At 41.8% G+C, this 27,844-nt stretch overlaps 1 long non-coding RNA gene across 1 annotated transcript in view; it reads right to left on the reverse strand.

Annotated features, from left to right (window-relative positions):
- Window positions 1-27,262, reverse strand: part of LOC135322315 (uncharacterized) — a 243,712-nt gene extending 216,450 nt beyond the window's left edge. Inside the window, exons 1-2 of the long non-coding RNA XR_010382815.1 lie at window positions 26,660-27,262; window positions 10,013-10,063 (exon numbers count right to left, since the gene is read on the reverse strand). This is a non-coding gene — a long non-coding RNA (uncharacterized LOC135322315). The remainder of the gene's footprint in view (window positions 1-10,012; window positions 10,064-26,659) is intronic.
- Between the last annotated feature and the right edge of the window lie 582 nt (window positions 27,263-27,844).

The following is a 27,844-nucleotide window of genomic DNA, read 5'->3' on the forward strand; positions in this document are numbered from 1 at the left end:
CATTCCCATCATGCCCTGTGCCCAGGAGATGAACTCTGTAGATGCTACATCAGGAAGTCCCTGCATCCTGACTCCCAAGAGGGATGGAAATAAGCAATGGCCAGGAGATCACAGGAAGAGAGTAAGACTAGGCGTTGTCCTCCTGCCCCCTCTCTTCAGGCAACTGGTCAGCAGGGCTGTGCTCTTCTACTGAAACACTCACCTCCCACTTTCAGTAGTTGCCTAAAGCTGCAGCGCCCCCCCCAGATTCTGTTAGCCACTCCCCACGTTCACCCACCGAAGATCTGAGGGTCCTCTGGTGTTACTTACCCTGGGGGTTTGACCATCTTTGTTGGCGTCCCTTCACCCAGCCTGCATCTTTCTAGTCATCAAACTCTACATTGAGGATGCTACCTATTCCCTATGGAGACTGTGACTAGATACAACAGTGTATGTGTGTGTGTGTGTGTCTGTGATTTCTCATTATTTGTAGATTCTTTTGCTTTTTCTATATGGAAAATCACATTGTCTGCAAATAGTCATATTTTGTTTTTCCACTTGTTTTACTGCACTTGCTTGTACTCCAGAGCAATGTTAATTAGCAGTGCTAAGAGTAGCCACTCCTGTTTCATCCCTAATGTTAAAGGCACTGCTTTCCATAAATTTTCCACTAAACCTAGCTTGCTAAGGTTTTATCATGAATGGTTGATGAATTTCATCAAATGTTTATCTGAATCTTCTGTGATCACAAGGTTTTCCTCCTTTAAATGCTGATTTACATAACACATTTTATAATATTAAATCAATCACTCCAGAAATAAATGCTATTTGGTCATTGCTGGCTCTAGTTAGCAAATACTTTATTTCAGATTCTTGCCTTTAGATTCATGGATCAGACTGCTCTGAGGCTTTCCTTCCAACTAAATGTCCTTGTCCATGTCTGGAATCAAGACTATATTAGCTTCATGGGTGAGAAGTGTTCTCTCTTTTCCCATTCTTTTGTATTTTTCACATTCTTTAAAATGGAGATTTGGGGGATTAGACCCAAGGAAGACCTGGTGCACACCAGGCATGCACTCTTACCACTTCTTCAAAAGAGCTTGTGTGAACTTCGAACTGTCTGTACCTTGAATATATACTAGAAACAACTTGTGAAAACATCTGGGACTGGTGTTTAGTGGAAAGATTTTTAACTACTGACTCAAATTCTTTACAATTATAGGACCTTCCAGGTGTTTATTACTTCTTAAATCAGCTTTAATAATTTAAACTTTTCTAGGAATTCTTCAACTTCACAGATGTTTTTAAATATTTGACATGAACTTGATCATAATACTCCTTTAAAACTTAATCTCTGCTCATCAGTATTTATGACCTTTATTCATCCTGATATTGTTTGTGATTTCTCTCTTTTTTGGATCTGTCAAAAGTTTGAGCAGATTTGCCTTTGAAAATTTTGTGGGTTTGTTTTTTATTTTATTTATTCCTACTCATTTCTTTACTTTCCTTCTACTGTTTTTGGGTTTATTCAGTTATTTCTTCTTTTCTAGCTTCTAAAGATGGACACACAGCTAATTTCTTGCCAGTCGTTCTTCTTTCCCAATATAAGCATTTAAAGCTACAAATGTCACTCTAAGATCTACTTTAGCCATGTCTACCAAGTTTTCATAGTCTTCCTATGTTCATTATCATTCAACTTCAACTATTTTGATTCCATAATGATATTTTCTTTGAACCATAGGCCTTTTTTTGTTGTTAACTTCCAAATAGATGAGGTTCCTTTTTAAGTTTATCTTTTTGCTGTTAATTTCAATTTTAGAGGGATTGTGGCTAGGGACTTTGAAATGTGTAAGCTTGATTTATGACCATTAAGTAATTAATTTTTTAACTGGTGCTTAAAAAACTGATTTCCAGTGGCTAGGTGCTATTCATACACATACACATCTGAACACATACAGACATGTGTACACATATGTGTATGTATTTGTCTCAGTGGGTGAATGTAATTGTGCTATTCAAATCATCAATGTCCTTGATGTTCTTACTGCATCTATCAATTGCTGAAGGTAAAACATTATCTTTATACTTTAAAACATTATCAAACATCTTCTTAAAGCAGTCAATTTTGGCTTCGTATATGATTAGGTGCCTACAAATTTAGAATCAGAGCTCCCTGTTTCACTGAAACTTCCACCAGTATGTTGAAACTCTCTAATAAATTATTTTTGCCCTTAAGGCTAGTTTGTCCTGATGGAGTCCCATCCACCTGACCACTCAGGACTCCAGCATACTGACCTAGTTAAGTAATAAAATGAACTCCAAGCCACTTATCAGGTAGACAGACTCTACAGCTTGATCACAATCTATCCACCATCTCTGAAGGGTGAAATGCCACTTCTCTTTCAGCTTTCCCCTTACCTCCATGCTCTATAATTTGCTTTTTTCTTTATCTCTCCATGACTTAAGTGCCTCTTAGATTAAGTCGTTCAGACACAGGCTAGTCACTGGCCAGCTCAAGACCCAAAATAAGCCTCTTGAAGCCACATGTAGTTCTGTGATCTTAGTTGAAACACTACCAAAAAGCCTTTTTCACTCAACATATTTTCAGGCCAGCAAAAGACAAAGAAATGTAAAAACTTCTCCAAAATGTCAACAGGACAGATGACATGGGTTCTTTCCATTCCATAATCTTGAAAATCACAACTACCTGACCTTGAGGGGAAAACCTGTCCCCATGGACTTATAAACCCCCTGCAGTCTCTTCCTCGGGGTATGAAATGTGATGCTGCCAGGCCTCCAGGAAGAATCCAAAAGAGAGAAAGATAACTGATCTCTGAACAGAAATGGACTTTCTGGCCACATGTGGCAAAACAGAAATTGGCCTTTTGGGGTTGAGGGTGAGGCTGACCCTTAGCTTGTGTTGCCCCCTCATAAGAGGGAGGAGGAGGAGAGGAAAAGGATGGAGAAGAAGAAGGACATTTGCTAAAGCAGAAAAGTTTAAGTCAAATTCATCTCAACTCCTTTCAGAAAGTTTTTTTCAATGATGCCTGGTTTTCCCCACCATCCATCCCTCATCCAGATAAGCGTGCAATAGCGGTCCTCGTTCTCGTCAGAGGTTCTCAGTATGTGCTTTTTCCTCCATGAAGAGGCTTCCTGACCCTCCCTCTAAATTCTGCACTCAGGGTGACATCTATTTCTTTAATTGTCTTCATGGCACATCACTTCTAGAATCATCCTATTTATTCTTTTGAAAAATTTGATTATTTGTCCCATCAGCAAGGAGACACTCCATGTGATTGGGGACCTCTTTGAGTCCCAGAGCCTGGCTTTTGTAGTCACTAAATAGATTACTGTCCAAACAGCCAATGAATGGATGGATGAACCCATCCACCCAGCCCAGCTGACTGCCTGAATGGACAGACACCCAGTCATAATAGCTTTCGGTGAGTAAAGGAACCACAGTGCCACTGTTGTTTTGTATTTTTCTTTTTCATTCTCAAACAAAACTATGAAGTTATAACCTAGAAAAACAGAACCAAAAGAATCTATCCCATCTATCTGTTCCATTAAGGGAACATCCTCTCCCTCCCTTGAAAAATGGTGACTTTAAGGAGGAAACCTTAGCATTCTTGCTTAAGGAAAGCATTTGGATGGGTTGAAATTTGGGTGACGCTGACAAGGACTCCTCAGGAAAAAAAATTACACACTCTGCCTATGGTTTAAAATCAAAGCAAACTTAGAATCAAACATTTTCTTATTCTGTACAATGTGTGTTTAAGAAGATACAGCCAAAGAAATGGAATTGACATGAAGACATTTCATTTCTCTTGCATCAACTTAGCTTGCTGTCTGTGAATTTCAGATAAAACAGTCTGGGCTTTCAGATCTTGTGGCTTATGGGGAAGGGGGAATGGAAGTAGAGTCAAAGGCTAATGGTGGAGAGAAAGAGAAAACAGAGAATCGAGAGAGAAGGAAAGAGGAAGAAAGAGAAAGCTAGAAGTAGATGCAGAGACTCCGATGGAGCGACGGAGCGAGTATGCTAAGGAATGTGCTCCCGACCAGCCTGGGGAGGAAAGGGAAAGACACTGATACCTTCGAGATTTGTCTGTCTCTCTTTTTAAGTCCTGGGAAGAACAGATAAGGAGGTAAGAAGGAAGCTGAAAGAGGAGAGGAGGAAGGAAGTTGTAAAACATTTCAAATACATTAAGTGGAGGGAGGATTCCTGCTCTCTCGCTGAGGTTTCTTTCATTGACTGACACCAGCTCCAGCCAAAAGCTCCAGCTTAGCACTGCCCACATCCTTTCTCTGCCCCGTGACAGCTCCCTGCATGTATCTCCCAGGCTCCATTGGCCTGAAAGCAGACAGACATTTACCATATCCCACAGACCCCCACCCCTGGCCTTCTGCCTGGTGAGCCTTCTACAACAGTATCTGGAGGCAGATGAAAATAACATTTGCTTCAAGTAGAGAAAAGCAAAGGCTGCAAATTCACAAGGAGCTAGACAAACACTTCAAGGTCCACCCGCCATTGTGGACATTCAATAGCACTTAACCTATTCCGCAAACAGAGCGTGCATCTCAGTCCTGCTCTCCTTGAAGAAGGCTGAGTTGTATACTCATCTTTGAAGTCCCAGCCTCTCCACCCTGCTGGGCTCACAAGGAAAAGGGGCAATGCCTGACTCACACTGTGGATACAGTTTTCTCTGTGATGCGCAGTTGGCATCATAATGTGTCTGTACACAAACTGTCTCAAACTATGACAGATATTTCAATGTGTGCAAACAAAATTTCCCTATTACATACACACACTCCAGCAAGTGTTAACTCAAAATTTTATTTGAAGGGGTGTTGGAAAAGCATTTTCACAGGGATATAGATCAAGCATGACTTTACTGGAACTCAGATCAGATCCTTCTGGTTTTTAACACCTACATATAAACTGTAAGGGAAACACTCCTTGGGCTGGCAGAAGGCATGGGCATTGGTTTCTGTGCTGTCTTGCCCAAGGGCCATTTTTTCAACACTACCCTCTTTCTTCTGCTTAGAATGTAGAAGCAGGATTTCCATGGAATGAATGGAACCCAAATGAATTTCCCAAAGGGGGAAAAATAAAAAAGCCTCTGGATTTTGACATAGTGTGGTGAGTAGAGGTCAGAAGAAAAAAAGGAGGGTCATTCAAACAGGGATACCCAAGAGGCCAACAAATGTGTCTCATTTTTTGAGCATTACACATTGTAAGGAGGGAGAGGTTTGTCAGACACTGATTTATGCACCAGACCACCTAATATAACAACTTGTGACTTTGTTAGGAGAACGAAACCCAACAAGCCTGCTTCCAATCATGCAGGGACTAACTGTCCTGGTGTGAAATGCCCCAATCCTTTTCCCTGTTGAGTACTTTGTACAATTACATCATCCTGAGGGGAGCACAGAAGAGGAAAGAATGTAAGGTTTTAAAATATCGGTTTGGGGAGCAAGGAAGAAAATCCACCAGCTAGAGTGGGAGTTACAGGCAGAGGATTTACAGCTATCCACAGTGCCCTGATCCCTTCCTTGCACCAGAGGGAAGACTTCCTCACCCTTATTAGGAAGGAAAAAGGCCTTGGAGTGGGGGGGGACCAGAGATTATGATATTTAAAGGAAGGAAATCCTTCCATAAAAGAGGCCCAAGAAGGACTCCATTTACCCTGATGACTGGGAATTCCTGAGGCCCTTTGCATTGCCTAAGTTGGGATAAAGAATCTTCTTCGTGAAAAATACACTGGCTAATGATATGTTACCTTCTTAAAACAATGTTTAATTACTTAGAACTAAGAATGAATATATTCTTTCAAATGTTCCTACAGTCAGAATTACAGGCATACCTCACTTTATTGCACTTTGCTTTACTGCGTTTCACAGATACTGCGATTTTTACTAATTGAAGGTTTGGGGCAACTTTGCATCAAGCAAGTCTATTGGCCTCACATTTCCAACAACATTTACTCACTTCCTGCCTCTGTTGCACATTTTTCAAATTTTTTCACTGTTATTACATGTGTTTGGTGATCTGTGATCAGTGATCTTTGATGTAACTACTAGGACTCACTGAGAGCTCAGATGATGGTTAGCATTTTTTTCTTTTTTTTTTTTTGCAGTAAAGCATTTCGTAATTAAGGTATATACATTGCTTTTTTAAACTTAATGCTATGGCACACTTAACAGACTACAGTTTAGTGTAAACATAACTTTTACAGCACTGGGAAACCAAAAATCTGTGTGACTCACTTTATTGTGATATTTGCCTTATTGCTGTGGTCTGGAACCAAATCCACAACATCTCTGAGGTCTGCTTGAACACAGGATTAAACTGTATGTATTGTTCTGTCTGTAGTTTTTCACACAGAAATATACCTTATAAATCTTCCCTTGTGAGCACTGTAAGTCTGCTCTTCTTCTACTAGTCTTCTACCTTATTCTCTTTACTGCTGCACACTATTATATAATAGTGGCTGTATCAGAAAGGAGCATAGTTTATTTCCCTAACCATGTTACCTTCTATGTTTAAATGGCTTCTAATTTTTTGCCATTACAAATAATACTGCGTTGATTGATGCTTCTCTGTACACGAGGGAAGAATCCCCTTGGAAAGAAACGTAGAAGTGGAAGTGATGGTTCAAAGTATATCGACATTTTCTCTGTTGATATATACTTCCAAATTGACCTCCAAAAGACTACTGCATTTTATGCTCCTTCAACATTGAAAGCAAAACAATTTTTTTTTTAATTTCCAATCTAATGGGTAAAACATGATCTATCATCATTACTTTGATCTTTGTACTTTATTTACTTCTTAAGCACCTTTTCACATGTAAATTGTTCACTTTATTTAGACTGTTTATATTTTTGCCTGTCTTTCTACTTTTTTATTTCTCTTATTTATTTGTATGGGCTCTTTATATATTGTGAATTTTAATCTTTACCTACTAGTTAGCTTGCAAATATTTCACCCTAGACTGTTGCTCACATTTTATATATTTCACTGTATTAAAGCTTAAAATGTTTAATGTACCATTAAAAAAAAAACTTTATCCTATATGGTTTCTGGGTTTTATATCTTCCTTAAAAGAGGTATTACCCACCTAAAAATTACAAAAAAAAAAAAAAAGTTTTGCTATTCTTCTAATACTTCACAGATTTTTCTCTAGATTTAGTTCTTTAATCCATATGAAGCATGTATTTATATTTACAGTGAGACTGAAATTTTCTTTTCTTCTCATTATCCTGACATTATTAAGTAGGTCCTCAGTTGCCCATAACTTGAAGTGTTTTCTTTGTTGTAAATACTAAATTCCTATGTAAATATACATGGATGTATTTATAGACTCTTTGTTCCACAGATTCATTTCTCTATTCTTGTGTTAAGAACACACTGTTCTAATTACTGTCATTTTAAAGTATCTTTTGACATAAAACAGGATAAATCTCCTATCACTGTTAACCTTTTTTCAACGAATTTTTTTTGATCTGTGCATTTTCTAGTCTATATAAACTTGCAGATCAGCTTGTGAAGTTCCATTAAATATCCCCCTTGCAATTTTTCTTAGGATTGCATTGAATTAATGGATTATATGGCAAAGAACTGACACCTTCACAATTTTGAGTCTACTGCAAACCTGGTATGTGTCTGCATATTTATTTGTTTGGCTACAGTATCGGAAACATTTGCCTCATTTGGAAAGCCTATTGGCTGTTTGTGATTGGCTATTCTTGGGCTTCCCATTCTTAATTCTGGCATGAAAGGCTTAGGTCTCACTTTGCTCACTTAGGCTCCTGGCACAGGAGCCACCTCAGTCTCATGGCTCCTTGTTTAACTAAGGTAGCAGTACTGTTCATCTCCACATGAAAAGCTCCAGGAAGAAATATTAATGAATAAGTTTAATAACCAAGACAAATGGATACATAGGTCAGAAAGTTTAAAAGAAAAGGAAAATGTTTAGAAAACCTTCTTGAATATATTTTCAACCACATTTCTAGTGTCTTCTACACAAAGTCACACGGGGGAAATTTTTTCACTACTGAAAGCCTGTGTTTTCCCTGTGGTCATATGGTTTTTCCTCACAAAGAATCAAAAATAAGCAACTGCCATGTTTCTTCCCCCAACCCACTTTTTCTCTGCATTTGTTGCCAGAAAGTTTAGCGTTAACTTGCTCGGTCAACCACAGTGACTTCAATATTCTGATTCTTCTCTCCCCACCTACTGAGGCAGAATTTGCTTTCTTTATGTTTTTAATTTGTATTGGCTATAAGCTGCTTGATCTCCTAAGAAGCAAGGCACAGAAAGAAGAGAAGAAAATATTTCTAAGTCATCGAGGACACCAGTTGGTATAAAACAGATTTGAAGGCGGCCTTTCTTTTGAACTGCTGAGACCTCCAAGGACAAGGTCACTCAGCTCTACCTCTTTTCCCAAGGTTACTTCTGCCTTTTCAGCCAGTAGCTAAATTGTCATCAAGGCACAAATGAGAGACAGGTCCTGAATCCTTCCATCACGTAGGCAGTTTTTTCTGGAGTTGTTTTTTTGTTTGTTTGTTTTTCTTGAGTGTTTGAAAGGAAGAAAAAAGTGAGGAGGAACCTTCTGTCAAAGACCCAAAACAGTTTTAAAGTTGCGTGCTCAAGGCAAACTGCTTCTCTGTTCTGCTTATATGTTTTGGCCCCACAATTTTGAGTGACTCAGATGTCAAAAGACAATTCCGTTCTGGAAGAGGAGCCCCCACGGGTTGTTGCTCTAATTTAGCAGATCTTCAAACTGTGAGGCCCAGATGACACAAAATACCAAAGAAGCTGGGATTTTAACCTAAACTACAGGTTTACATTTTTTTTCCATTTCTCTGCTTTTCCTTCCCTGTCTCCACCCCCGCCATCCACACCCCACACCCTCCAACTAAGCTTTTCTATTGCAAATGACCTGGGACGGGATTTGAATAAAAGCCAAAGCTATTTCCTCTGCTCCTAGACCTGCAGACGACTGCACCCTAGTTTAGATACGCTGAACGCTTATTACCAATTGTGAAATAAATAAGCTTATCTGATGCATGTAATTTGAGTAAAAGAAAATTGCAAAGTAATGGGTAAAAATAAAGAGGCTCATTGTGCCTCTGTGAAGGAAATTACCAGAAGAACAACTGACCTTTAGATTTTTATATGATTAAGCTTGAACAAGAGAACAATAACATAGGAATTTACACACTTCTTCCCCCATCCCTATGCCTCCATCCCCCTACCCCTCCCCAGCCAAAAGTGATCAGGACAACTTTTGCAACAGATTTTTGACCCTTGAATAATTCAGAACCTAGAGTCTACCAGAAACAGAGACAGAAATGATTCTTTGACTAGAAAAATTTCTAGAAGAGTCAACTGACAAAATTTCAACCCAAGTAGCTGAAAGAGAACTCTTCCATCAGATTTATCGAATGTCATTCATTGTTACTTAAAACAGACTCTTGCTTTTGGTTCTGAAGCTGGGTGAGAGTGCTTTTTCCTTTTTCACAACTGATGACATTAGAAATGGCATGAGAAGGGAGAATATCCTCCTTGTCATTTTCATAATCCATATTTAAACTCCCACCTTAATAAAGTCCCTTTTACCCCCCTCAGCATCTTTATTCTTTAATAGCATTTCAGCTGACTACAAAAGTAATGTATGTAGACACTGTAGATATTTTGGGAAACACTGAAAATCATAGGGAAGAACAATTTAAATCATGCACTTTTCCAGCACCCATCAATAACCACTATTAATATTTTAATGAGTCTTCTAGCCTGTACTTCTCAATGTACATAGTCATATTCTTCACAAAAGTGAGAACATGCCACTTTTGCTTTGTCATAAACAGTTAAAAATCCTCACCATCTTGGTTGCAATGAGATTTCATCCCATGATGTACCATAATTTTTTCAACCTACCTCCTCTTATTTGGGTTTTTCTTGGTGGCTCTTTAAAGCATGGAGTTCACCGCTAAAGATGTGAATGACATAAAATGTATCTTAACTCACCCCAAGTGACATTTCCATCTCTGAGACCAAGAATCCTCCTGGGGCACACACCTGATGGGAAAAATGGACAGGAAAACATTTTACACACTGTCTGGGGAGCTGGGTAAACTAGACAGTAGTGTCATTACTAAAATGTCAACAGCTCATTGGCTAAATATACTGGGAAAAAAACCTACCAAAGAGGAAAAAAATTATATATTCTCTATGAAAGTACTCTTTCTCCTTTTCTCTAAAAAAAACACAAAAAGTGCAAGGAAAGATCATTTGAACCTTTATATCCCTTTTTGATGCAATGAACTCCAACATCTGCATGTCCCCCTCGAAGGTCACCTCCACCATAAAACTCCTACCCCAGCCATTTCTCCATCCTGTTCTGCCTTCATTGGATCTGCTTCTGTTCATGGCAGCCATCAGTTTCTGTAGCATTAAGGTGACTTTAAACAACCCCACTTTACCTCTCACCCATTTCCTTTCCACAAGGGTCTCTGTCTGATTCAACTTGGTATCTCCACGCAGTAGGCACTCAATAAATACTTGTTGAATGATTCTTTCAAGGCACCTCAGTGAGGGTCCTGGGTGCTTCTTCTGCATTTAGGTCTCTCACAGGCTGGAGGCCACAGTTTAACAAAGCCAGGGCAAGGTCAGGGGAGCCAGAGAAGGCAGCTTTCAAGTTGAGTAATGAAAAGCGATGTTAATTACCAACATGGGCCATTTAGAAGGAAGAAAAATGCTATCTCTTATTAATTTTGCTGAAATGGACACACTCTTGTCAGGGGCTAATGATTAACAAAGCCGACCTTTTCTGAAGACAGAGCAGGAAAATCTCAGAAAAGAACCTGGGGGCCACAGTGCAGAAATGAACTTCCTGCCCCCACATGTCTGTGTCAACCTGAGATAACATGCCTTACTTTTGTTTGGGCTTTTTGTTCCTGTATAAAATTAGACAGAAAGCCATCAATGAGAGGTTAAAAAGTTCATTTGTACCAAGATGTTCAGTACGGGCTTGCTTATAGGGACCCTCAGTCACAAACAGTCTCCTGCTAAGGACCCAGGAATCGAGTTTACATTTTAGTGGTGGAAGAGGGGGTCAGAAAAGAAATCAGCTTGTGGAAAGGGAATTCCTCCTCCTGTTAGTGGGAAATACTAATTTAATCAAGAAAGGGTTTGTGGACCTAGCACTGTCCCAGGGATTTTAGCATCCCAGGTAATCCTGGGTGGACACATTCATAAGTGCTTCTCAAATGCTCCCCTTGCTTTCAATCTGCATGCTGGCTTTGGCACTTGTGAACTTCAAGTGGACCTATTTAAGCTGATCAGAGGAAACAGGCTGACAGTGAGCTGATCAGAAACCTCTTAGAGGACCTACTTTAAAGAGGGAAAGGAGTTCTGAATTTTTCTCATCAGCTTTGTAGAGAGAGAGCGGGTAATGAAGAGAGGTCGGGGTGGGGGTCAGGGGAGGAAAGCGACCATTTTCAAACATGAAGGAAAACCACCTCCTCGCCAGACCTTTGCCAACCTTCCTGTTCTTGTCAAGCTCTGCTTTGAGGGAGTGTTTGAAGATAACAGGAAAGGAAATAATGAAATGATATGGCCAGGCTGAGAGAGACTTACAGAGACAAGTGAAAGCTGTTTCCTTGACCCGGGCTTATCTCCAGCCTGCCAAAAAAGCACCATCTATCAGAGACCCATATAAAGGCTAGAGACCTTGGAGTGAAATCCTTCTTTTAACAATAAAACAATGATATCTGAATTTGTTTAGAAAACAGCATTACAGCTGTACTTGGCAGCCTTTTCCACAACACACAGAAAGTGTGCTTTGGTCTCCAGGAATGGAGAGGTGGGGAGGGTGATTCCTTTCAAAAAGCTGAATGTTTATGAGGAGTGAGGACTTCCATTTGAGAAATGTTATAAACATATTAATGTTCAGGGGAAACATTTCAAAACCTCAGGGGCATGGAAGGGGGCAGAACAGGGGTTGCTGACAATGAGGTATGTGCAGAAAAAGATTCCACTACAAATTCTAAATAAATAAGTTGCCACTTTGCCATCCACAGAGCCTTTATCAGCAACAAAAAGTCCAGGTTAAGGATTTGCTTTCCAAACTGATAGCCTACAGTTGACCCAAAATCAAGCAGACAATTGGGGGCTGGGGGAGACTGGGGCCCAATGGCAGAATCCTGAAAATCTGACCCTCTTTGAAATGCTCACAGAGCCTCTGGGCTGCGGCCTGTAAGGACAGAACAGCAGTTTAGATTCCAGACCTTAAACTGAAAATGAAGTTTACAAATTAGCTCTGAATAAATGTTATCCTTCCAGGGAAGAGCTGCAGCCCCAACTGAAGCCAAATTCAAAAAAGACACAATTCAGCTCCTCTGTACACAGAACCAAATGAAGCTGCCCTAAAACTGGCATATTTCTCTCACTCTATCAAAATAGCATGGTGATGTCATGCTTTTCATCGTCCCCCAAAACCAAACACCTATTATTCCTGAAAACAGCTTGATATCTTCTAAGGGGAAAAAGGGAGAACTCAAAATATAAAGAAAAAAATTTTAAGTTTAAACCAGCAAGTAGTAAAAGTCAATCTTTTCTTTCCTGTTTACTCATCTCTCTGACTGTGTGTGCACGTGTGTTACAAAATCCCTCTGAAAATTGTACAAGAAGGAAAAACCGTCTCCAAAATAATTTATGTAGTCTTATTCTGAAGCTTTCTCATTTTTGTAAATTTCCCCTTTATTCTTCTCCAATGAATGTACTGGAGTCTGGATTAACCAGGTTCTTGTCTTGGAGCCCTTTGAAAAATGCAAGTGCATTTGGCAGGAAGAGGAACAAAGAAATCCACTGAGTATCAGGGACCTGGGCCAATGGCTGTCCGTGCTGTTTGGGTCCATGGTGTCAGGACACCTGTAAGGCACTGGACTTGCTGGGGACCTGTTAAATCATTTAAGTAAGGCCCAGTCATCTGTTTCATTCAAGAGGAACTCAGGTGACCCGGGGATGCAGTCAGCATTGGGGACGCTGATCAGATGGTGTGAAGACCAGTTCCACAGAGCAAGCTCGCATGTCCCTCCCCCCACACCTAGAAGCTGCACCTCGTCCCAGCTCTTAGACACAGCAGAGGCCAGATATTCTGACAGGTTCACTGTTTCAGACCCCACCCCTACTTAAAATAGCTTAGCATCCTCTCCCACTTCCTTTGTTTCTCATAAATTGCTATAGATTGTCTTTGATCTCAGAGGAGAGCTCCCTATAAAAAAAAAGCAAAGTAACTGAGATGGAGAAAAACTTTACCCAAGAATCCAGTCCGATGGGTTAGAAGGACCCCTCCCAGAGATGAAAGATTTAGGTCAATGACCCTTGACTAGAGACAAGCAGAGGGAAAGGAAGGGGGAATCACTTTGAAATGATACCCACAGCCCAACTTACCCTCTGGTTATGAAGACTGTTATTTGCCTGATGGTCAAGTTAGAGAAAACCCAAGTCAAAAAAGGTGATTTCTAATAATAAAAGATCTTAACTTTGTCAAGTCCTTCTACTTCTCCATTTTTATAACTAATTCCATAAACAACTATACACTTACACAAGATCTGTTAACTATGCAAATTTGAAGGCTGCTTCCATTTCCCAGCTTAAGAGAAACATAGGAAAATTTTCATAGGATTATGAAAATGACTTCTAAATACCAGTATGTTTTTGTTTTTTAATTTTCACTTTATCAAGTCAAATATCCGCCTGACATTTAAAAAGCTTTAAGTCTCTGGGCTACAATGGACCACAAGAGGGAGGCACATTTTCCAGTTTCTGTCTCTGGTCTGACCAACACCATCAGAGCCAATCTTAAAGACACTGCCACTGAGGAAGTTTCGTGGCCTCCCCTCGCACACCACGTCTGTCTTCCTACCCTCACTGTTAGTGGACATGCAGACTGGATACTTAATCACATATTTAGACTTCTGTGAAATTAGCTTCTGTTTTTTCTCTTTCAAGTGAAGCAGCTCTACTTCTAAGCCCTCCCAGACATCTCGGGCTCCAGCCTCTTATCCCCACCCTGGTTCCCTCCAACACTCTCCAGGTTCTGCCAGGCTCCTCCAGAAGGGCTCTGAAGGGACCAGGTTTGGAGGAACAAGGGCAAACGGTGTCATGCAGACTACAAATGCCTTGACAAATCCAAGGTGGACAAATCCAAGGAAGGCAGGTTCCCTTGCTGCAAGCCCACCAGGGACACCTCAATGGAGGGGGCAGGTCCCGATCTGGGCTTCAAAGGGGAGGTCAGGATGGGGCAGAGGAGACACTGGCTTTGCATGAGAAGTGTTCCAGCTTTGCCACACAGCAACCCTAGCACAGAACTAATGTAGGGTGGAGCGGGAGTGTCACAGGGAGGAGTGAAACAATTAGAAGACTTTTCACTGGAGAGATGGGTCTGTCCTAAAGATAAAGCTGGAAGGAAAAGATGACCAAAAACCCAGTGAAGCCTGAATGCTAAGCTGAGGGCCCTGAAAATTGTCAGAAAGGCAATTGAGAGGCCACTCTTGGATTTTAAAGTGGAGAGTGACATTGAAGACGTGTGAGCTAACAGCCGTGTGTCTGAAGACGCTGATGGTGCACAGGGGTCAGTGAACACAGCAACCTGGGTTTGAGGCAAAGGGGCCTGCCACTGAGGTTTATTGATAAGCATGTTGCCCAAGACTGAGTCAAAAGTCTCACTGTCAAGCCAGATGAAGTCTGTCCACTGCCTTTAACCTAGCAGGCCAACCTAGGTCTCCAGGAAAAGAGGAAGTTCACCTGACTGGGTCTTGTTTGTAAAACCAGGTGAGTTGCAATCCACAGTATTCTATCTCGACTCTTAGAATATGTATGCATGAGGATCTGATGATCATTTCCTTCCTCTCGCTGCCAGGACCCAACAGAACTCCCTAAAAATATCAGAATAATGGAATGTTAGGACTCAACACAACATTAGGAAGTGGATATTTCCTGTTACACACCAGCATGTCATTTTGCTCTGAGGGTCACCACGTGCCCAGAACTGTGCTGGATTACAGTGGAAGCACTGCCCTACCAAAAATACCAGCTTAAAAACAAAAACCTCAACTACTTTATTTCACAGATGGACAAACTGGATGTAGAGACATTACATGACACATCCACCATTGTACAGATATGATGGAGACAGGTAAAATATGCAGGCAGATGGACATATACAAGGAGATTTCATTTTTATACATATAAAAGGGAAAGGCTGTATATTTATAACTTCCCTATATATTTGTGTGCATATGTATATATGTGTATATATGCGTGTGCATATAAATATATATGTGCATATATGCAAAAGGCTCTCTGGCAGCTGAGACTATCAAAGAGTTAATAAGTATGCAACCTAATTTGGCATCCAGACAATGCAGATAAGGAAGCTTCCCTTTGATTCACTTACTTACAGAAAAAAAAATTAATGATCTTTATCACTGGGCTCCCTGAGCAGACACAGCCTGGGAGCTGAAAGGAGCAGACTTTTAAGGAGCACTCTCATTTATTAACACACCATGCTGTCCCCCAAGTACAAGGAACTACATACAAAGCATTCCACTCTCAAAATACACTTCCCCATCCCAGGATGTTTTCACTTAAAACAGGCAAGAATTGGTTGCATTCAGCACCAAGGGACAGCCTTGCTGAGCTGGGCCTTGTGTTTTTTTTCCAAGGTATAGCCTCCAAGCCTCTCCACTCACAGGATTCCTGTGGATTTGGCTTTATCTGGGGGCAAGTGACCAGGCCTTGACAATCTAACTCCCTTCCCCAGAATAATGAGAAGATTTGAAAAGCCACTTAGAAATAACTTGATCAACCAATTTTCCTCACCAGTGGGCCTTAGTGAAATTGCCTTAACTTCCCCCCGGGTCGGGGGGTGGTGTGTGGCTTATGGGGCTTCGGTGGCATCTGCATGGCAGGATGCTCTCGCAGAGGGCCTGCAGCTGACAGCTTAGGCACTGGCCCTGGAGGTCTTAGCAAAATGGTTAGTTATGTTTTAGCTACAAGTCAGACCGAACCTAGAGGTGAGAAGACAATCAACAAAGCCACAAAGCTGAGACTCCTGAAATGGGAAACAGCTGTCTCCGAAGGAAACTTTGGCTGCCCCTCTGTACCACGGGTGGCTGAGGATTAGGACAAGCAAGACAGAGACCCACACAGATGGAAATACAGACTAAGTGCTGATCAGGCTACCTGGGAGGAGTGCAAAGGTGGACTGAGAAAGAGTAAAGGAAGAAACAAGGAAGAAGGCAATTCTGGAGGAAAAAATGCTATCAAATTTAGTTACAAAGGAACCTCTCTTGCCGTGCAAAAGAATGATCTGGAATTTGGTGACAGTGATCTCTTAAAGATAGTAATTCTAGCCATACTCTAAAGAAATTCGATCAGGTATGAAAAAGGGTCTTTGGCAGAATGAGGCCAGCTGGAGGAGCATTCAGCTGAGATGCATGTGGTTTGGACAATTTGCAGCTGAAGTGAAAACTTAGGCTTTCAGGGTGTACTTAAGAGAGGTGTTGTTTTGTTTTATTTTTTTTAACCATCCCAAAATGAAGCTTAAAAGAGTAGAAAAACAATCACAAAAAAAAAAAAAAAAAAAAAGAGAGAGGAGGGTTTAGGGAGTAAATTGGGAGAAAGAATACGAGGGAAAACACAAGTGAGATACAAAATTTTCCCCAGGGAAGCCCTGGTTTTCACTTTTAGTATTTAATAAATCTTTCTATATCAAAAGAGCTCTGAGTACAAAATGTTTACAGAACCAGGAACAGCTCAAGAGATGCAGAAAGTCATCTCCAGTGTAGTCCTAGTCTTTGAAGACAGGTTACTTCATGGGCACACAGGATAAGGCCCCAGTTTAACCTCCAATCCCAGAGGCAAACTAGAAGCCTGAGCTGGTGACACCCTCAAAAAGTGGCAAACGTTTCAGAATTAGATGTGTTCATACACAGCCTTGACTGTTGCCTGTGATCTCCCAGGATGAGGGGGAACAGAATGCATCTGTCCTTTTATGACAGAGGGTCACAGAAACAAGGAGCCAGGGGTGAGGAAGGAATGGAGGAAAATTATATGTTTGAAGGCAGAAGATGGAGAGACAGCAAAGATGAACATTAAAGAAAGAGGGGAGAAGAATACAGATCTAGAATTTCTAAATTACCCTTGGCTCAAAGGTCTGGTTTACCGCTGAAGCAGTATAATTATACAGCTGGCTTAAAACAGACCTAATATCGAGTTACTAATTTCTTACTAGCAATAGCATCAAAACCCTTTCTGCTGGTAGCTGGTCTCTTGACAAAAACCGTGCCTCTCATACACGATGTGACCTATAGGGAGAACTGGTTTTAATCACGTGGATCTATAAAATGGTATGCAATTGTGGTCTCCCTTCTCAGATGTCAATCCGAGCAGAGAAGAAAGTGAGGGTTGCAACTGTCAAAGTAACTTGGGGTTGGGGGGTACATTTGACATAAATTCTCCCTTGTCTTGCAGATGCAGTATACAGGCTAAGTTTGTAGGAAAATTTGGTGGGAACCGTCTGGTGGATTTGAGAAAAATGACCAGAAACATTCCTGTTGTGCTTATGTTTTTGGACCAGATTCTGCTTGGCCTCAAAAAGGAAATTCTGGCCTGGTTACAGCCTTAAATGGGTGCTCAAATCCCCTGAACATTTATTGCAGAAATACTTTCATTCTTACCCCATTTTAGTTAGTAAGAACAGCAGGCATCATAGGCACATAGGGCTTGACTCCCGTTTACCTTGGCAATTATATAGCCAGTGTTCAAAAGAAGACTTGTTTACTTCTAAGGTACAAAATTCCCATTTGTAAGAAATCTTTCTAGAATTATACATGGTAGGCATTTTTCTCCCTTTAACTATTGCTTGTGTTTCCTAGGAAAATGTCAAATTACAAACGTAGATTAAAAAAAAAGGTAGCCTTTCAGAATCAGGATCCCAAGTTCTTTCCCAATATAACTAACTCATCAGTCAATTATTCCTCAGGGTTAACAATAACTCCTTTTTAAATGCAAATCTCTGGTAGGAGGATTAAGTCATTGAGCCCCAGGAACTGGATGGAAGGGGGCTGGGGACAGTATGGGGGAGCCGGTGGAAAAGTGGTCTGTAGACAGCACAAGGGATTTGGGGAGACCAGGAGAAGAGGCATGCAGGAAAGACAGACTTTCATTCCACTTTTCCTAGGCCTCAAGTGATGCTGAGTTTTCTGCCAGAAATTGCAAATCAGCTTGTCTCACCTTTTTATTAGTGAGACAACTGTAGTAGTATTTCTGATTCCTGGAACAGAGATCAGAAAACAAACAAAAAACCTCAGTGAGTGGTGGAGGCATTCCCATGAAATACTATATAAATCAATATTATCCATTTGCTTTTTTTCAACAGATATACACCCACCATGTACCAGGAAATATCCTAGTTGTCAATGAGAAAAAATGATTTTTACACCATGCCAATCATACTATAATGTACACTAGTATAAGCAAAGTGTACAAAAGAGATCATGGAGAGATCATAATTCATAATTATGAGTTGAGCTGGGCCATCAAGGTTTTGCTGAACTGATAAGCTGATTGTGGCAGAAAGTGTTGGCAGATCTGAAAATCCACGATCTGCTAGACTACATGTCCCAGCCTCCCTTGCACTTAAGGGTGGCCATGTGACTGAGTTCAAGCCAACTGAATGGGAGTGGAGGGCATGTGTACCATTTTCAATCCTGGCCATAAGCATCTCTTTCATGGACTCCCCAGTGTTCTTTTCTTCTTTTGTCAGGTAGGATGGAGATGATCCCCAGGGCTGTCTTGGAAGCTGTGTATCAAGGATGGCAGAGCCTCAGCCCTTCTAGGTTCTGAAGGACTGACAGATGGAAGGCTGCTTCCCCAACATGTTCAAACCTACAGTGCTGTAGCAAAAGTAAACTTCTGTTACATCTGATCCAACACGTGTTTGCCTGTCTGTCGTGGCAGTTGGGCTCGCTCACCACTGAAGGGCTGACAATCCAGCACGTGAGAAGCTGCACAGGGGCTAAGGGATCGGCATGTGCCAGGAAGCTCAGGAGAGGCAGTACATAAGGTTGGAAAGGTAGCAGAGCACAATGACACACATGCTCAGTGCTGGCTTCTTCCCACAGGCCCGTGGTTCTCAACCAGGGGTGATCTGGCACAGCACTCCCATCTCCCAGGGAACATTTGTCAATGTCTGGAGCCATTTTTGGTTGTTACACCAAAGCGGGCAAGGAGTACCACTGACATCTGTAGGTAGAGGCCAAGGATGCTGCTAAACACCCTACAGGGCACAGGACATCCCCCTACATTAAAGAATTATCTGGGCCAAATGTAAACAGTACTGTGATTGAGAAATCCAGCTACAGTAAATGGGGCACAAGCAACAATTCTTAAGAGGAGAGAATGGCAATCATGTTTGTGTTTTGAAGAGAGAATTCTGATAACAATCTAGAAGATGAGAAAAACCAGAGATGAGAAAAGCAATTTCATCCTTTGTTTGTCAAGTACTTACTATGTGTCAGGCACCAGGGATACAAAGATGAGTAATAGCCCAGCCAGTCCAATCATGATGACTCTTATGTGATCTGGGGAAACTTGACCCCTGGCCTCAGGGCTCTGTCTCTGGATGCATTAGAATCCGTGGCCTTTGGTTACCAGTTCAGAGCCGACAAAAGTAAAGTAAGAAAGGATGCTGGACTAGATCAGTCACTGAAGAAATGGAGAAGAGGAATCTATCTGAGAAACATTTCAGAAGTTAAATAGACCATAACTGGGTGTCCAAGTGGATGGAGAAGTTGAGAGACGTGAAGGCCAACTCTGAGCAGGTGATGATGCTAATAAGCAGGACATGGGGAGAAGAACTGCCTTAGAGGGCTGTGATTTGCATTCTTTTGTTTGAGGCCTGTGAAAATCGGACATACCTAAAGGACTGATACAAGCAATTGACATAAGAAATGCTGATGTCCAATAAACAGTTTCAAAGATGTTTCACTTCACTAATAATCACAGAAATGGGTATTAAATCAAAATGCTCTTTTGTATCTTTCAGATTGGCAAAAAAACTTTAATTATTAATATCCACTGTTAGCCCTGATATGATTAAACAGGAATTCTTACTCTCTTAGGGTGGATGGGTAAATTTATAAAATCATACTAAATGGAAAATTAATTACTAATGCTTGGAAAAATACAATATAATATATAATATTTACATATATGTATATATATTATGGGTATATATAATATTGTGTGTGTGTGTGTGTGTATGCTCTCTAATCCAGCAATTTCACTTCTAGGAATAAATTCTAAGGAAATAATCAAATAAGTATAAAAAATGTATATACGCCCCAAACATTTAACATAGTATTGTTTATACTACATTGGAAACAAAGGTACATAAATAGGGGACTGGTTAAATAAATTCCAATACTTTTTGAATTAATGAAAAACTATACAGCTACTAAGAATAACATTTACTGAAAGGAAAGATAGCCATACTATAAATAATATTAACAAGTTAACAATATTAAAGTGACTAAAAATCAGGCTGTTAAACAACTTGTAGAGCAGGATCCCTTTTATGTTAAAATATAGATAGGAAGGTAGATAGACAGACAGGTAAGTATGTAGATAGATGATAGATTACCTAATAAAGTAAAATCCACACTGGTAGATAAAAAGACAATAATGGTTGTCTGTGGGGGATGAGGTTGTATGCAGTCTTTCACTGCTTGGTAAATGCAAGTAAGGTTTTAACATTTTATAATATAATATGTATAACATAATATAACATTAAGTTATACATTTTATGGTCTGATGGTTTTACAAACATTTTTTCTTCGATACAACAGAAACAGTACAAGCCCTTTAAATTGTGCATAAGATCTCCTAGCCCCTCCAAAAAAAGATAATGGCCTATTTAATTCTCTGTGTTTAAATCATTCAGTATAAAGTAAGGTTCAAAGGAAAGGTGGCCACACGTGCTGGGTGTCCCATGCTGGTCCTGGGTTGCACACACTGTCCTGCCATAGTTATTAAAACTGTCCACTTCCACTCTCAAAGTTTCCTGGTTAGGGGATAAACTATAAGATCACGCCACTCAAAGATGAAATCTACAAATGTAACACTGCTAAATTTTATCCTAATACACAGTTTGGCCAGTCTCCCAGAAGTTCTATTTGCATCCCCCAGGCCCCTCAGCCTTTGCTGTCTAATCATTTCATGTATTATTTATAGACAGAGACCAACCTAAAATATCCTGCCCTTCGATTCCCTCTAGCCAACAGCTGAAGGAATTTACCTTTGCCTTCACTGAAGACTAAATTGTATCATTAAGGCTTCCATCTAAACCTTGTTATTTTGACTTTTTGACTTGCTTTGCGCTCTCTGACATATAAAGTAGCAACAATTTCTACAATGAACAAGTGTATTTGTCCACCAGAAATTCTTTCTGTCCCTCAGCTTCCTAATGGTTATGTATATGATAATCTGAAAAATTGCCTGGCACGGTTTAATGAGAGCATTTAAACAAACTTTCCCTACAAAGCTTATCAGGTAGTTACTTAACCTGTATGAATAGGTTAAATATTTTCCATAGTATTTATACAAAAATGATACCTGGTATCATGTGCAACCTAATAAAAAGGAAGTTTTTCTTTCCTTAAATTACTCCCGTTTCTTTCATTTTTATCTTTCCCTTCTTTACAACCACTTGACTAACAGAAATGCACAGGGCAGATGTGGAAATGTCGCTTTATAAATACAAGATGCAGCCAGTATACTGTTGTTGTCCTTGTTTTAGGGAAAGAAGAGATAACTATTCCTCCAGGATGTATGCTTTGGCCATGAAACTGAGGTCTAAAATCAAGTCAAAGGACTATTTCAAGTTAAAAACAACAACAACCTGGAAATGAAACAATCTATATGTGCTGCATCCAGAGTGGTGATGCAGAGGCTAGTATGATACACAGAAAGTATCCCATCACGTTCTGGGTGCTTAACAAAGTGCTCCTTGTTTCTGTTATTTCCCAAAGGCTCCAAGCACACATACGCTACAAATTCTCTGCCAATGGAGAAACGCTCTGCTAACGGCTTCATTCATTCCCACAAGTTATATTTATTAATTTTTCAACCAAAGTGGCATATTGAACATGTATTCCTGGAAATTCCTGAAATCCATTCATTAGGCTTTCAGCTAGCTTCTCATGCACCTCCACATGCAGGGAGCCAACCCTAGCAAACCCAAGTCCCAGATGCTCCATGGTCAAATGCCTTCATATCCAGTGCCGGGCAAGGAAAAGGCCTTTAGGCCAAGACTGCATGATGGTGAGTGATCAGCTAGCCCTGCATGTTGCCTTTAACTCATAGTAAACCCAACCCCCTAACTATGACACCACCCAAAATATTGCCTTCTGTTGCAGGTCCTATGCCTTCTGCCTTCTGCCTTCTGTTTGTTTCCCTAAACTCAGAATAGAAGCAGATTAGACCAGCAGATGGCTGACACGCTCTTGTGATCTGGGACAGCCCTTGTAAGTAGGCAGGTGGGAGAGAACAGCTTCAGACCAGCAGGTCACCCACTGGCAACCTCACTTTGATCATTCCGTGCAGCCCAAGAGACAGCATGTCATTCAGAGGGTAGACAGCGAAGACCCTGACAGCTACAGCTCAAGGACCATCGTGCCCCCAGCACAGTTTACGTTTCTCAGTAAACAGGGAAAGAAAGCCCCCTGGAAATGCATCTGAAATTGGGCAGTTTCTAACAGAACTAGAACTAAAATGTAAACCTTTTTTAAATTACATTTTCCCATTGTAAAAAGTTCTAATTCGGAAAGACTATGGTTCTAGTGCTTCAATTTACCTATAAAACCAGAAACACTGCTAAATACAGCTAATGACAAGTGACCTCACAAAGCTGTCACAGCTGATGTCTGGAACAGCAATAGGATATAGGGGATAGTCCCCCAAAAAAGTTTAGAGATAAATGAATTATTCCATGAACAAAAAGAGGGACCAATCTAAACATCAGTGTATGAGACAAATACTACATGGTATCACTTACGTATGCAATCTAAAAAATACAACAAACTAGTGAATATAACAAAAACGCAGAGTCACAGATGCAAAGAACAAACTAGTGGTTACCGATGGGGAGAGGAAAGGCGGAAGGACAATACAGGGGTAGGGGACTAAGAGGTACAAACTATTAGATATAAAATAAGCTACAAGGACATATGGTACACCATGGGAATAGAGGCCAATATTTTAAAATAACTATAAATGGCGTATAACCTTTAAAAACTGTTAATAACTATAGTGTACACCTATAACTTATATAATACTGTACAGCAACTATGCTTCAATAAAAAAATAATAATTTAAAAAACCAAAATATAAACATGCTCTATGAATGCCTCCATGAGAAAAACACTAGGTTGGGAGTTAGGAGGCCTAGGTTTCAAGTCCTGCTCTGGGGGTCATCCAACATATGACCTCAAACAACTTAATCCCTCTGGGTTTCTATTTCCACATCTATGAAACAGACATTAGATTTGATGATCTCTGAAATCCCCTTTCTGCTTGAAATGCATATTGTCCTGTAAGGGACTGGATTTTCAATTTAAACCCCTGCAGCCCTGCAGAGAGTTCTGAAGCTACAAAGCCCCTGGATACCTTTTCCCTGTCTTCTAAGCAGCCCACAGGCTGTGTCTCAGATTCCCACACTGGGTGCCCAGGGGCTCAGCTGTCCTGGGGAACGCCTGAAATTTAGGCAGGGGCTGCTCTGGGGCTGAGGGAGCAAAGGGTGCAAATACTAAGATGAAATGCTGTGATTTTCACTGAAAAGTACCATATCCAAGCAAAGCTAGTGTTCACACTTTCTCCTTAGCTTGGAGGTCTTTCCTGAAAAACAAAAATCACCAGCAAAACCACAGTCCCTAATCAGCAGGCCCCAAACCCAATCTTTCAGCAGGATGAGAAAGGTTCAGGAGAAGCCAGAGCTGTACTTCCCGGCCCACAGCCCACCGTGATCCAGCCCAGCGTCAGCTCCAGAGCTTGGGAGGGGAGAGGCAGGCCACTTGCAGCTTCCTCCTGCCCTACCCAGCTTCACATGGATGGAGAAAGAGAACCCGCTTCTGGATTCTCAGCCTGCACAAACCACAGCTCCTCTGATTCTACCCCTTAAATCCAGTCTCCATCAGGAAGCGACCAAGAAAATGTGTTCTGTCCCGAAGCTGATTCTGGAACAGGGGAGATAGGTGACTTCCAAAGAATGCAGAACAGGGGATTGTCTTCAGCTACAACAGAGGGCACTTGTGCTAAATGTAACAGCTCTGCTTCATGAGTTTAATAATAATAAAGAAAAGCCCAGAGATCAGAGCCACTGACTAAAGCAGCTGTGCAAAAGGAGAAGACATCCTCCGTGGAAACATTGCTCAGTGATCTATCAGTGAGGGTACTTATGCTCAAAACTAAGTTACATAAACAAGGACCGGAGTCAATACAATGAGGCCTGCACCCCTACCAAGCACCACTGAAGGGGAGCCGCTTGTAGCTCCAAAGTCAACGGCAAAGTTTTATCAAGTAAAATAGCAAAAAAGGGGAAAGCGAAAACGTAACCTGTTGTCACAGATATTTGAAGTATTTGAAAACAAGTCCTACCAGAATGAGCAACTCACCATTCCAAACGTAATTCAAGAAATTGCAAGAAAGTATTTGAGAAGGAAACACAAGTAAAAAGGGCAAGAGTTCTACCCTGGGAACAGCGAGAAAATCTGGAAACAACGTGTTCGTGTCCTGGGGGGAGAAAGCTAACCCTGAAGAGATGAAAGAGGCACGTACAGAGAAAGGAGGACTAGCAGATAAGGGGAGGCAAGATGGGGCCTGGAATAAAAGGGACCCACGTCAGTGAGGAGCTTCAGAAATCTAAGTGACAAAAAACATGCAAAGACCACGTACACAAATTGCTGGGAGGCAGCCCGGTTCCCACAAGGAGGGCCATTGTCATCGGCACCGAGCGAAAGGATAAGACGTGATTCCACCCTGCCCGGGGTCCCTCTGCCCTAGTCCCATCTTTTACACCTGAAACAGGAAACTCTTCTTGGAAGTAAACAGAAGAAGCAGGGTGAAAAGTGTCAGGCTTGAGCTGCATGGCACTGAGGGCAATTAGAATAAAGTGGAGGCGGCACATACAGTGAGATATTCTGGGGAAATGCTTATTTTCAAGAGAAAAATAAGACTCTGTTCTCAAAGAAGAGGAGACTTAGGCATAGCCCAGTGTGAAGCCTGAGGAGGGGCAGGAGGGATGGGAGCTGCCCTCCTACGGCTGCCACCAGCTGGAGGGAGAACCTGGCATGTGGGGTCCACAGGAAAGGGATGGGCTCTGTCTCCCAGGGTGAAGCTGTGCCCCAGGGTGAAGCTGTGTCTGGACACAGGAGGACTTAAGCTAAGGTATCCTTCCTCTGCTTGTCACTCACACCCTAGGTGGACAAGAAGATGTCTCCTGGATTTGGGAAGGAGGAAGAGAGAAAGGTAGCTCTATGACATGCCCGTTCACTCCTGCATGTGTGATCCAGCCCAGCTATGAAGAAGTCACTGGCATCACTGCCACCACCCTGGTCCTGGCCCTCATTATTTCTCCCTGGACCATCATGATTAGAGTCTTCTTCTACACATCCCTTCTGACCTAACTCTCCCTACACCTCAGCCCCACCAAATCTCTGCCACACTGCTTGCCACCAGAGTACACTATCCAATGCACAAATCTGATAACGTCCTTTCCTGCTTAAATGTCTACAATGCCTCCCATTCTCTACAGCGGTCAGCAAGCTGACCTGTGGACCAAATCCAGCCTGCAAGTGACAAATGGGTTTAATGTGTTTAAAGAGCTGTAATAATAATAATAATAATAATAATAATAATAATAATAATAATAATAATAATAATAATGCTGGAATACTACTCAGCCATAAAAAAGAAGGAAATAATGCCATCTGCAGCAACATAGATGGGCCCAGAGATTATCTATACTAAGTGAAGTAAGTCAAAGAAAAATATATGCTATCACTTATATGTGGAATCTAAAATATGACAAGTGAACTTATTTATAAAACAGAAACAGGCTCACAGACATAGAAAACAAACTTATGGTTACCAAAGGGGAAAGGGGGAAGGGAGAAATAAATTAGGAGTTCGGGATATGCAGATACAAACTACTATATATAAAATAGATAAGCAGCAAGGTCCACTGCAGAGCAAGGGTACTATATTCAAAATCTTATAATAAACCATAATGGAAAAGAATATATATATCCGAATCACTATGCTGTACAATAGAAATTAACACAACACTGTAAATCAACTCTACTTCAATTAAAGAAAGAACCATAAAAAAATAAAAATAAAAAAGGAATATTTGACAGAGATGTATGTCCCTTGCCAGGTCTGAAATATTTACTATCTGGCCCTTTTCAGAAAGTTTGTCACCCCTCATAACTTTGGCAAAGAGCAAAGCAGCCAAGTATACAGCAGATCTTTCATGATCCTGCGCGGCTCCTCCTCAGCCCCCTCAGCCCCGCTCTCCCGGCTCTGAGCCCCCCGGGGACGGAACCATACCGGGCCCTGGTTCTCACGGTGCTCTGTCCCCTCGTCCGTCCGGGAAGGCCAGCTCCTGGCGATGATCGCTGACTCAGGCTTCCTTGGGAACTGCACCTCCGGAAACAGGGCACTTCGGCCGCCCCTCGCAAGTCTTTCCTTTCTTTACACCCATTGGGCCATGAATTCACAGGAGTGGGTTTTCGCGGGGCTTCTGCGGGGCTTCCGAGGGGCTGGCTCCTTCCCCTCGGCTCTCAAGCCGCCCGCCTCTGGCCCGGGGCAGGCTGCTGCCTCACCGGAGCCCTCTCCAGCTTCCCTCTTTCTCCGACCACTCCACCGACACGAGTCAGGAAGCGCTTCGGCTCTGCGTGGCGGGAACCGGGCCCTTGTTCGTTCACAGCGATGCCGGCATTGCGCTGGGTACCGCCTCCGCCACCGCTTTGTGGTGCCGTTCGCAGGGCCTGTCTTTTCGAACAGTACCTATGCCCTCGAAGGCTCCAACGCCCCTTTTCTTGTAACTCCGCGTGTATGGGGCCCCAGGAGCCACTCCACGTTTCCTAAAAGGCCTGGAGAACACACAGCGCGCACCGCTCCGCTTCCCCTCGGCGGCATAGGTCCCTTCTGGAAGCCACTGGAACAAGGCGGGGCGGGGATGGGGGCGGGGGCGGTGGGGGGCCCGCCCCAGGAAGAGGGCGTGGCCACGGCGCCCGCCACAATGAAGGGGGCGTGGCCACGGCTCCCGCTCCAAGGACCCCGGGGCAGGCTGTCCTCCGCGCCGCCTGAAGAAATGCAGCCCCACGGCGCTGACGGCGTTCCTCTAGAAAAGAAGTTTGAATCCAATGATTTTTAAACCCTCGTAGCTCTGAAGTGATACTCCATGAGAAATAGATTTTATATTTTGGGGTTGTTGTTAACGGAGGTCCTGGGGATTGAACCCAGGACCTCGTGCATGCCAAGCATGCGCTCTGCCACTGAGCTCTACCCTCCCCGAGAAATCGGTTTTAAACTTCAATGTAAACTAGAAAAAAAAAAGAGTCTTGCCTGTGTCTCCTCAAAGAATTTTAGAAATAGTGCTAGCTCAGCTCTCAGGAAATAGTTTTCTTTGCTTTCTCTCTCTTGGTCCGTGTGTTCTCTGCCGAGCATTCTTAAAGAACTGGACCTATTGCTCCAATAGAGTCTGGTACATGGTACACACTTGATAGTTTT

This window comes from Camelus dromedarius, chromosome 2 (assembly GCF_036321535.1).
Source record: "Camelus dromedarius isolate mCamDro1 chromosome 2, mCamDro1.pat, whole genome shotgun sequence".
Classification (NCBI taxonomy): Eukaryota; Metazoa; Chordata; class Mammalia; order Artiodactyla; family Camelidae; genus Camelus; species Camelus dromedarius.